This window comes from Macaca mulatta, chromosome 8, assembly GCF_049350105.2.
Source record: "Macaca mulatta isolate MMU2019108-1 chromosome 8, T2T-MMU8v2.0, whole genome shotgun sequence".
Taxonomy (NCBI): domain Eukaryota; kingdom Metazoa; phylum Chordata; class Mammalia; order Primates; family Cercopithecidae; genus Macaca; species Macaca mulatta.
In genome coordinates this window covers 13424149-13434437 of record NC_133413.1, presented here as the reverse complement: position 1 = coordinate 13434437, position 10289 = coordinate 13424149, and positions in this window count along the sequence as shown.

Sequence of the window (10289 nt, the reverse complement as noted above, 5' to 3'; positions counted from 1 at the left end):
ATTGGGAGCCACCTCGCAGGGGGGTGAGCCACCCCCCTGCGAGGTGGGGACCAATAGCCACCCCCTCTCCCCCCCTTGGCTATTGGGAGCCACCTCGCAGGGGGGTGAGCCACCCCCCTGCGAGGTGGGGACCAATAGCCACCCCCTCTCCCCCCCTTGGCTATTGGGAGCCACCTCGCAGGGGGGTGAGCCACCCCCCTGCGAGGTGGGGACCAATAGCCACCCCCTCTCCCCCCCTTGGCTATTGGGAGCCACCTCGCAGGGGGGTGAGCCACCCCCCTGCGAGGTGGGGACCAATAGCCACCCCCTCTCCCCCCCTTGGCTATTGGGAGCCACCTCGCAGGGGGGTGAGCCACCCCCCTGCGAGGTGGGGACCAATAGCCACCCCCTCTCCCCCCCTTGGCTATTGGGAGCCACCTCGCAGGGGGGTGAGCCACCCCCCTGCGAGGTGGGGACCAATAGCCACCCCCTCTCCCCCCCTTGGCTATTGGGAGCCACCTCGCAGGGGGGTGAGCCACCCCCCTGCGAGGTGGGGACCAATAGCCACCCCCTCTCCCCCCTTGGCTATTGGGAGCCACCTCGCAGGGGGGTGAGCCACCCCCCTGCGAGGTGGGGACCAATAGCCACCCCCTCTCCCCCCCTTGGCTATTGGGAGCCACCTCGCAGGGGGGTGAGCCACCCCCCTGCGAGGTGGGGACCAATAGCCACCCCCTCTCCCCCCTTGGCTATTGGGAGCCACCTCGCAGGGGGGTGAGCCACCCCCCTGCGAGGTGGGGACCAATAGCCACCCCCTCTCCCCCCCTTGGCTATTGGGAGCCACCTCGCAGGGGGGTGAGCCACCCCCCTGCGAGGTGGGGACCAATAGCCACCCCCTCTCCCCCCCTTGGCTATTGGGAGCCACCTCGCAGGGGGGTGAGCCACCCCCCTGCGAGGTGGGGACCAATAGCCACCCCCTCTCCCCCCCTTGGCTATTGGGAGCCACCTCGCAGGGGGGTGAGCCACCCCCCTGCGAGGTGGGGACCAATAGCCACCCCCTCTCCCCCCCTTGGCTATTGGGAGCCACCTCGCAGGGGGGTGAGCCACCCCCCTGCGAGGTGGGGACCAATAGCCACCCCCTCTCCCCCCCTTGGCTATTGGGAGCCACCTCGCAGGGGGGTGAGCCACCCCCCTGCGAGGTGGGGACCAATAGCCACCCCCTCTCCCCCCCTTGGCTATTGGGAGCCACCTCGCAGGGGGGTGAGCCACCCCCCTGCGAGGTGGGGACCAATAGCCACCCCCTCTCCCCCCTTGGCTATTGGGAGCCACCTCGCAGGGGGGTGAGCCACCCCCCTGCGAGGTGGGGACCAATAGCCACCCCCTCTCCCCCCCTTGGCTATTGGGAGCCACCTCGCAGGGGGGTGAGCCACCCCCCTGCGAGGTGGGGACCAATAGCCACCCCCTCTCCCCCCTTGGCTATTGGGAGCCACCTCGCAGGGGGGTGAGCCACCCCCCTGCGAGGTGGGGACCAATAGCCACCCCCTCTCCCCCCCTTGGCTATTGGGAGCCACCTCGCAGGGGGGTGAGCCACCCCCCTGCGAGGTGGGGACCAATAGCCACCCCCTCTCCCCCCCTTGGCTATTGGGAGCCACCTCGCAGGGGGGTGAGCCACCCCCCTGCGAGGTGGGGACCAATAGCCACCCCCTCTCCCCCCCTTGGCTATTGGGAGCCACCTCGCAGGGGGGTGAGCCACCCCCCTGCGAGGTGGGGACCAATAGCCACCCCCTCTCCCCCCCTTGGCTATTGGGAGCCACCTCGCAGGGGGGTGAGCCACCCCCCTGCGAGGTGGGGACCAATAGCCACCCCCTCTCCCCCCCTTGGCTATTGGGAGCCACCTCGCAGGGGGGTGAGCCACCCCCCTGCGAGGTGGGGACCAATAGCCACCCCCTCTCCCCCCCTTGGCTATTGGGAGCCACCTCGCAGGGGGGTGAGCCACCCCCCTGCGAGGTGGGGACCAATAGCCACCCCCTCTCCCCCCCTTGGCTATTGGGAGCCACCTCGCAGGGGGGTGAGCCACCCCCCTGCGAGGTGGGGACCAATAGCCACCCCCTCTCCCCCCCTTGGCTATTGGGAGCCACCTCGCAGGGGGGTGAGCCACCCCCCTGCGAGGTGGGGACCAATAGCCACCCCCTCTCCCCCCCTTGGCTATTGGGAGCCACCTCGCAGGGGGGTGAGCCACCCCCCTGCGAGGTGGGGACCAATAGCCACCCCCTCTCCCCCCCTTGGCTATTGGGAGCCACCTCGCAGGGGGGTGAGCCACCCCCCTGCGAGGTGGGGACCAATAGCCACCCCCTCTCCCCCCCTTGGCTATTGGGAGCCACCTCGCAGGGGGGTGAGCCACCCCCCTGCGAGGTGGGGACCAATAGCCACCCCCTCTCCCCCCCTTGGCTATTGGGAGCCACCTCGCAGGGGGGTGAGCCACCCCCCTGCGAGGTGGGGACCAATAGCCACCCCCTCTCCCCCCCTTGGCTATTGGGAGCCACCTCGCAGGGGGGTGAGCCACCCCCCTGCGAGGTGGGGACCAATAGCCACCCCCTCTCCCCCCCTTGGCTATTGGGAGCCACCTCGCAGGGGGGTGAGCCACCCCCCTGCGAGGTGGGGACCAATAGCCACCCCCTCTCCCCCCCTTGGCTATTGGGAGCCACCTCGCAGGGGGGTGAGCCACCCCCCTGCGAGGTGGGGACCAATAGCCACCCCCTCTCCCCCCCTTGGCTATTGGGAGCCACCTCGCAGGGGGGTGAGCCACCCCCCTGCGAGGTGGGGACCAATAGCCACCCCCTCTCCCCCCCTTGGCTATTGGGAGCCACCTCGCAGGGGGGTGAGCCACCCCCCTGCGAGGTGGGGACCAATAGCCACCCCCTCTCCCCCCCTTGGCTATTGGGAGCCACCTCGCAGGGGGGTGAGCCACCCCCCTGCGAGGTGGGGACCAATAGCCACCCCCTCTCCCCCCTTGGCTATTGGGAGCCACCTCGCAGGGGGGTGAGCCACCCCCCTGCGAGGTGGGGACCAATAGCCACCCCCTCTCCCCCCCTTGGCTATTGGGAGCCACCTCGCAGGGGGGTGAGCCACCCCCCTGCGAGGTGGGGACCAATAGCCACCCCCTCTCCCCCCCTTGGCTATTGGGAGCCACCTCGCAGGGGGGTGAGCCACCCCCCTGCGAGGTGGGGACCAATAGCCACCCCCTCTCCCCCCTTGGCTATTGGGAGCCACCTCGCAGGGGGGTGAGCCACCCCCCTGCGAGGTGGGGACCAATAGCCACCCCCTCTCCCCCCCTTGGCTATTGGGAGCCACCTCGCAGGGGGGTGAGCCACCCCCCTGCGAGGTGGGGACCAATAGCCACCCCCTCTCCCCCCCTTGGCTATTGGGAGCCACCTCGCAGGGGGGTGAGCCACCCCCCTGCGAGGTGGGGACCAATAGCCACCCCCTCTCCCCCCCTTGGCTATTGGGAGCCACCTCGCAGGGGGGTGAGCCACCCCCCTGCGAGGTGGGGACCAATAGCCACCCCCTCTCCCCCCCTTGGCTATTGGGAGCCACCTCGCAGGGGGGTGAGCCACCCCCCTGCGAGGTGGGGACCAATAGCCACCCCCTCTCCCCCCCTTGGCTATTGGGAGCCACCTCGCAGGGGGGTGAGCCACCCCCCTGCGAGGTGGGGACCAATAGCCACCCCCTCTCCCCCCCTTGGCTATTGGGAGCCACCTCGCAGGGGGGTGAGCCACCCCCCTGCGAGGTGGGGACCAATAGCCACCCCCTCTCCCCCCCTTGGCTATTGGGAGCCACCTCGCAGGGGGGTGAGCCACCCCCCTGCGAGGTGGGGACCAATAGCCACCCCCTCTCCCCCCCTTGGCTATTGGGAGCCACCTCGCAGGGGGGTGAGCCACCCCCCTGCGAGGTGGGGACCAATAGCCACCCCCTCTCCCCCCCTTGGCTATTGGGAGCCACCTCGCAGGGGGGTGAGCCACCCCCCTGCGAGGTGGGGACCAATAGCCACCCCCTCTCCCCCCCTTGGCTATTGGGAGCCACCTCGCAGGGGGGTGAGCCACCCCCCTGCGAGGTGGGGACCAATAGCCACCCCCTCTCCCCCCTTGGCTATTGGGAGCCACCTCGCAGGGGGGTGAGCCACCCCCCTGCGAGGTGGGGACCAATAGCCACCCCCTCTCCCCCCTTGGCTATTGGGAGCCACCTCGCAGGGGGGTGAGCCACCCCCCTGCGAGGTGGGGACCAATAGCCACCCCCTCTCCCCCCCTTGGCTATTGGGAGCCACCTCGCAGGGGGGTGAGCCACCCCCCTGCGAGGTGGGGACCAATAGCCACCCCCTCTCCCCCCCTTGGCTATTGGGAGCCACCTCGCAGGGGGGTGAGCCACCCCCCTGCGAGGTGGGGACCAATAGCCACCCCCTCTCCCCCCCTTGGCTATTGGGAGCCACCTCGCAGGGGGGTGAGCCACCCCCCTGCGAGGTGGGGACCAATAGCCACCCCCTCTCCCCCCCTTGGCTATTGGGAGCCACCTCGCAGGGGGGTGAGCCACCCCCCTGCGAGGTGGGGACCAATAGCCACCCCCTCTCCCCCCCTTGGCTATTGGGAGCCACCTCGCAGGGGGGTGAGCCACCCCCCTGCGAGGTGGGGACCAATAGCCACCCCCTCTCCCCCCCTTGGCTATTGGGAGGCATGTTGGACTCTCAGCCTGTTGACCATATTGTGAGTAGTTTCGTCTCTCTCTCTGGAAATAATGAACTGTTTCACAGACGGGTGTACACGTTCAGTGTATTGCTCAGGGAGCAGTAATATAATTAATTAGTAAACATCAAGGATCCATTTTATTAATTATCAATAATACTATCAATTAATAGTTTACCATTAATTCTTAATTATTGTTTTAAATAGATTATGTTCTACTCCAAGAATTAATTTTTAATATTAATATCATTTATCAATATTAATATTTCTTAATAATTATTATTTTTTTGCCAATATCACTTAGTATTGATTTATGTAACAGTAATTGTTGATATCATTATTTTATTATTAAATGTGTTAATATTATTAATTATTAATACTCATCATTAACATTTTTAACCAGTATTAATTTTAGTATCTTAATTGTGATTTTTAATGTCTATGATTAATATACATTTTTATGTTTATTAATATTAATAATTAATAGTCTTGTTCCTGATATCTGGCCGGGAGAGTATGATATTACTCCCACTATCGAAGAAAGTGTACAGTCCTCTATGATGTTAATTCTAGTAGCCAGGGGGTAGAGGATGACATTGAAAGTAGCGCAGTGGCCGGGCGCGGTGGCTCACGCCTGTAATCCCAGCACTTTGGGAGGCCGAGACGGGCGTATCACGAGGTCAGGAGATCGAGACCATCCTGGCTAACACGGTGAAACCCCGTCTCTCCTAAGAAATACAAAAAACTAGCCGGGCGAGGTGGCGGGCGCCTATAGTCCCAGCTACTCGGGATGCTGAGGCAGGAGAATGGCGTGAACCCGGGAGGCGGAGCTTGCAGTGAGCTGAGATCCGGCCACCGCACTCCAGCCTGGGTGACAGAGCGAGACTCCGTCTCAAAAAAAAAAAAAAAAAAAAAAAAAAAGAAAGTAGCGCAGTGTGTGTACATGCCGTCGGTCATCTTCTTCCTTCTATCTAGGGTGGGAAAGGATGATATGACTCCCAATATCACCGTGGGCGTGGACCTCCACCGTGGTATTTTCCCTAACATCCAAAGGCGGAGAGGGTGACCTTTCTTCCGATTTCGCAGGGGTTGTACACCACCCCTGTGATATGTTTCCTAATATCCAGATGGCGAGAGGATGATATCAGTCCCAGTATTGTAGGAGGCGTACACTCCCTGGGGATGTTTTTCCTAATATCCAGGGACGGACAGGATGATATCACTCCCAATAAAGCAGGGGATGTACACCCCTTCTGTGACATTGTTCCTAATAGCCAGCCGGTAATTATTATAATTGTTTGAATAGGTTATGATCTACTCCAAGGATTAATTTTTAATATCAATGTCATTTATCAATAATAATATTTCTTAATAATTATTATTATTTTATAGCCAATATCACTTAGTATTGATTTAAGTAACGTTAATTGTTGATATTATTTTATTATTAATTGTCTTATTATTATTAAATATTAATTATTAATACTCATGATTAACTTTTTTAAGCAGTGTTAATTTTAGTATCTTAATTGTGATTTTAATATCTATAATTAATATTTACCATTTATATTTATTAATATTAGTAATTAATAGCCTTTTTTCTGATATCCGGCCAGGATAGGATGATATTACTCCCCTTGTCGCAGAAAGTGTACGCTGCTCTATGATGTTATTCCTAGTAGCCAGGGGGTAGAGGATAGTATTAAAACTACCGTAGTGTGGGTATATCCCGTCGGACATCTTGTTCCTTCTTTCCAAGGTGGGAGAGGATGATATGACTCCCAATATCACAGTGGGCGTGGACCTCCACCGTGATATTTTCCCTAACATCCAAAGGTAGAGAGGGTGATATTTCTTCCGATTTCGCAGGGGTTGTACACCACCCCTGTTCTATGTTTCCTAATATCTAGATGGCGAGAGGATGACATCAGTCTGAATATTGCAGGAGGTGTACACTCCCTGGTGATATTGTTTCTAATATCCAGGGATGGAGAGGATGATATCACTCCCAATAAAGCAGGGGGTGTACACCCCTTCTGTGACATTGTTCCTAATAGCCAGCCGGGGGGAGGAAGATATTACCGCCAATATCGCCGCAGGGGTGTACACCCCCTTGGGATATTCATCCTTATATCCTGGGAGGGAGGCGATGTTACTAGTGGCAATATCGCAGGGGATGTACACACTCACTGTGCTATTGTTCCGACTAACACGATATGACTCCCAATATCACGGGGGGGGTACATCCTCCTGTGATATTGTTTCTTATATTCAGGGGGAGAGGATGATATGACTCCCAATATCGCAAGGGTTGTACACACCTCCTGCGATATTGTTCCTAATATCCCGAAGGGGAGAGCATAATATCACTCTCAATATCTCAGGGGGTGTACACCCCCTTTGTAATATTTTTCTTAATATCCATGATGGGAGAGAATGATAAGACTCCCAATATGGCAAGAAGTGTACAGCCGGCTGTGATATAGTTCCTTACATCCAGGTAGGGAGAGGATGATGTTACTGCCCATATCGTACAAAGTGTAAAACCCCTTCGATATTTTGCCTACAATCCTGAGGGGAGAGGATGATATTACTCCCAATATGGAAGAAGGCGTACACCCCCCCTGGGACACTACGCCCAATATTCACGTTGGGAGACGATGACAATACGCCCAATATCACAGGGGATGTACACCCACCCTAGCATATTGTTCCTTATATCGAGAGTGGGAAAAGAAGCTATTACTCCCAATAACGCAGTGGCTGTGGCTGTACACTCCTCCTGTGATATTGTTCTTTATATCCTGGGGAAGAGAGGATGATATTACACCCAATACCGCAGGGGGTGGACACCCACTCAGTGATGTTGTTCTGAATGTACTCCACCTCCCACCACCAGGGATATCGTTCCTAATATCCAGGGGAAGAGAGGATAACATTATGCCCAATATTGCTGGGGAGTATACACACCCTCTGTGATGTTGTTCCTAGTATCCAAAGGTAGAGACGATGATATTACTGGCCATATCGCATGGGGTGTACACCCTTCTGTGATATCGTTTTTGACGGTCAGTTGGGGGAGACAAAAACATTAATCCCAATATCGAAGAAGGTGTACATACCCCTGTGATGTGGTTCCTAATGTACAGGGGAAAGAGAAGAATATTGCTCTCAATATCGCAGGGGATGTAATCACCCTGTCCCCTGTATATTATCCCTAATATTCAGTGGGTTGGAGGCTGACAGTACTCCCAATATCCCAGAAGGTGCACACACACCTGTGATATAGTTCCTAATATCCAGCGGGAAAGAGGCTGAGTTTACTTTCGATATCACAGTGGGTGTACACCGCCCCCAACCTCGGGGTATTGTTCCTAATATCCAGGCGAGAGGAAGATGATATGGCTGACAGTATCGAAGGGGGTGGACACCTCTTCTGTGATATGGTTGCTGATATCCAGGGGGTGAGTGGATGATGTGTACACCCCACCTGTGACATGAATCATAAAACCTAGAACAAGAGAGAATGACATTGCTTCCAAAAACACACGGGGTGTACACCCACCCTGTGATATTGTTCCTGTCATCTAAAGGAAGAGATGATGATACTACTCCCACTACCGGAGAAGGTACACACCCCCCTGTGATATTGTTCCTCATAACTTGTAGGGGAGAGCATGATATTACTTCCAATATGACAGTGGCTTGACACTCAGTCTGTGATATTGGTTCTGCACACCAACTCTGTGCCCCTCGTTTCCCATGTGTTCTCTCCTCACTGTTGGAACCTCGGGGGAGGCTTTGTCTTTGGTTACAGATGAAGAGACGAGGGGTCTGAGAGGTTAAGAAAGTTTGTTACTGGAAAGGGGTCCCAATCCAGACTGCAAGAGAGGTTTCTTGGATCTCACGGAAGAAAGAATTCAGGGTGAGTCCTTAAAGTGAAAGCAACTTTATTAGGAAAGAAAAGGAATAAAAGAACGGCTTCTATGGCCGGGAGCAGCGGCTCACTCCTGTAATCCTAGAACTTTGGCATGCCGAGGCAGGTGGATCACCTGAGGTGAGAAGTTCGAGACCAGCCTGGTCCAACATGGCAAAACCCTGTCTCCACTAAAATACAAAACATTAACGGTGTGGTGGCAGGTGCCTGTAATCCCAGCTACTAGGAAGGCTAAGGCAGGAGAATTGCTTGAACCCACGAGGCGGAGGTTGTAGTGAGCCAAGATCATGCCACTGCATTCTAGTTTGGCCAACAGAGCAAGACCGCATCTCAAAAAAAAAAAAAAAAAAATGGCTGCTCCATAGGCAGAGTGGCCCCAAAGGCTGCTGGTTGCCCATTTTCATGGTTATTTCCTGATCATACGCTAAACAAGGGTTGGACTATTCATGAGTGTTCCAGGAAAGGGGTGGGCAATTCGCAGAACTGAGAGTTTCTGCCCTCCCTTCCGAGACCATGTAGGGTAACCTCCAGATGTTGCCATGGCATCTGTAAACTGTCGTGGCGCTGGTGGGAGTGCCTTGTAGCAGTTAACGCATTATAATTAGCACATAATGAGCTGTGAGGGCAATCAGAGGTCACTCTCGTGGCCATCTTGGGTTTGCGGCTTTGGCCAACTTCTTTACTGCAACCTGCTTTATCAGCAAGGTCTTTATGACCTGTATTTTGTGGGGACCTCCTATCTCATCCTGTGACGAAGAATGCCTAGCCTCCTGGGAATGTGGCCCAGCAGGTCTCAGCCTCCCTTTACCCAGGTCCCATTCAAGATGGAGTCGCTCTGGTTCACGTGCCTCTGACAAGTTGGCCTGGGTTGAGTGTTTCCTAGTGTGTGGTTGTTGGAGCTGTTTTTAGGAGTAAGAGGTATTGTCAGTAGGAAACAGGCCTCTGTTAGTCCTGGGGCTGGCACTCTGCCCCAGTATGTCGGCCTCATTTTAGTGGTGACAAAACTGGGGCTCAGAGACATCAACTCCCTCATCTCGAACCCCCAGACTGTCAGTGGTGGGCTGGGGTTTGAATGTGGGGCTTGAAGACCCATCATCTCCTCTGGTCCCCCAGTCTCTGCTGCCCAAGAGGAACAGGATCCCAGGATCCAGGCCCCTCATGGCACCAGCCAGGGTGGGTGGAGATGGGAAGGCACAGTTCCAAAGCCCCCCGGACTCTGAGGCAGGTCGGGGGCCGAGAGCAAGCCGGACCTGCGGACCCCACCCTGAGAAGAATGGCTGCAGGCCCGGCCCAGCGGGCAAGAGGACTGTGTCCCCAGTCAACGTGACGGCGCTTCCCACTCCTCCAGCCAGGCCGTGCCGTCTTCACGTTTCCAATCATACGGCCTCCTCTCCAATTCCCAAGCCCAACCCACAGAGACAGCGATCTGGGGTCCACGTGAGGTTTGTCAGCAGCTCTGACCCACTGCTTCCCGCCAGTCCCGCGGCCAGTTCTGGAAAGCTCTCTGCTGCCCCCTGGTGGGGAGGCTCGGGAAAAGGCTCTGGCTGCAAGCATGGGGTCCGAGAACCTCCTGGCTCTGTCACCTCTGCTGGGTGGCAAACCAACCCAGGACTGAACCAGTGACACCTGTGGCGCTCCCAGAA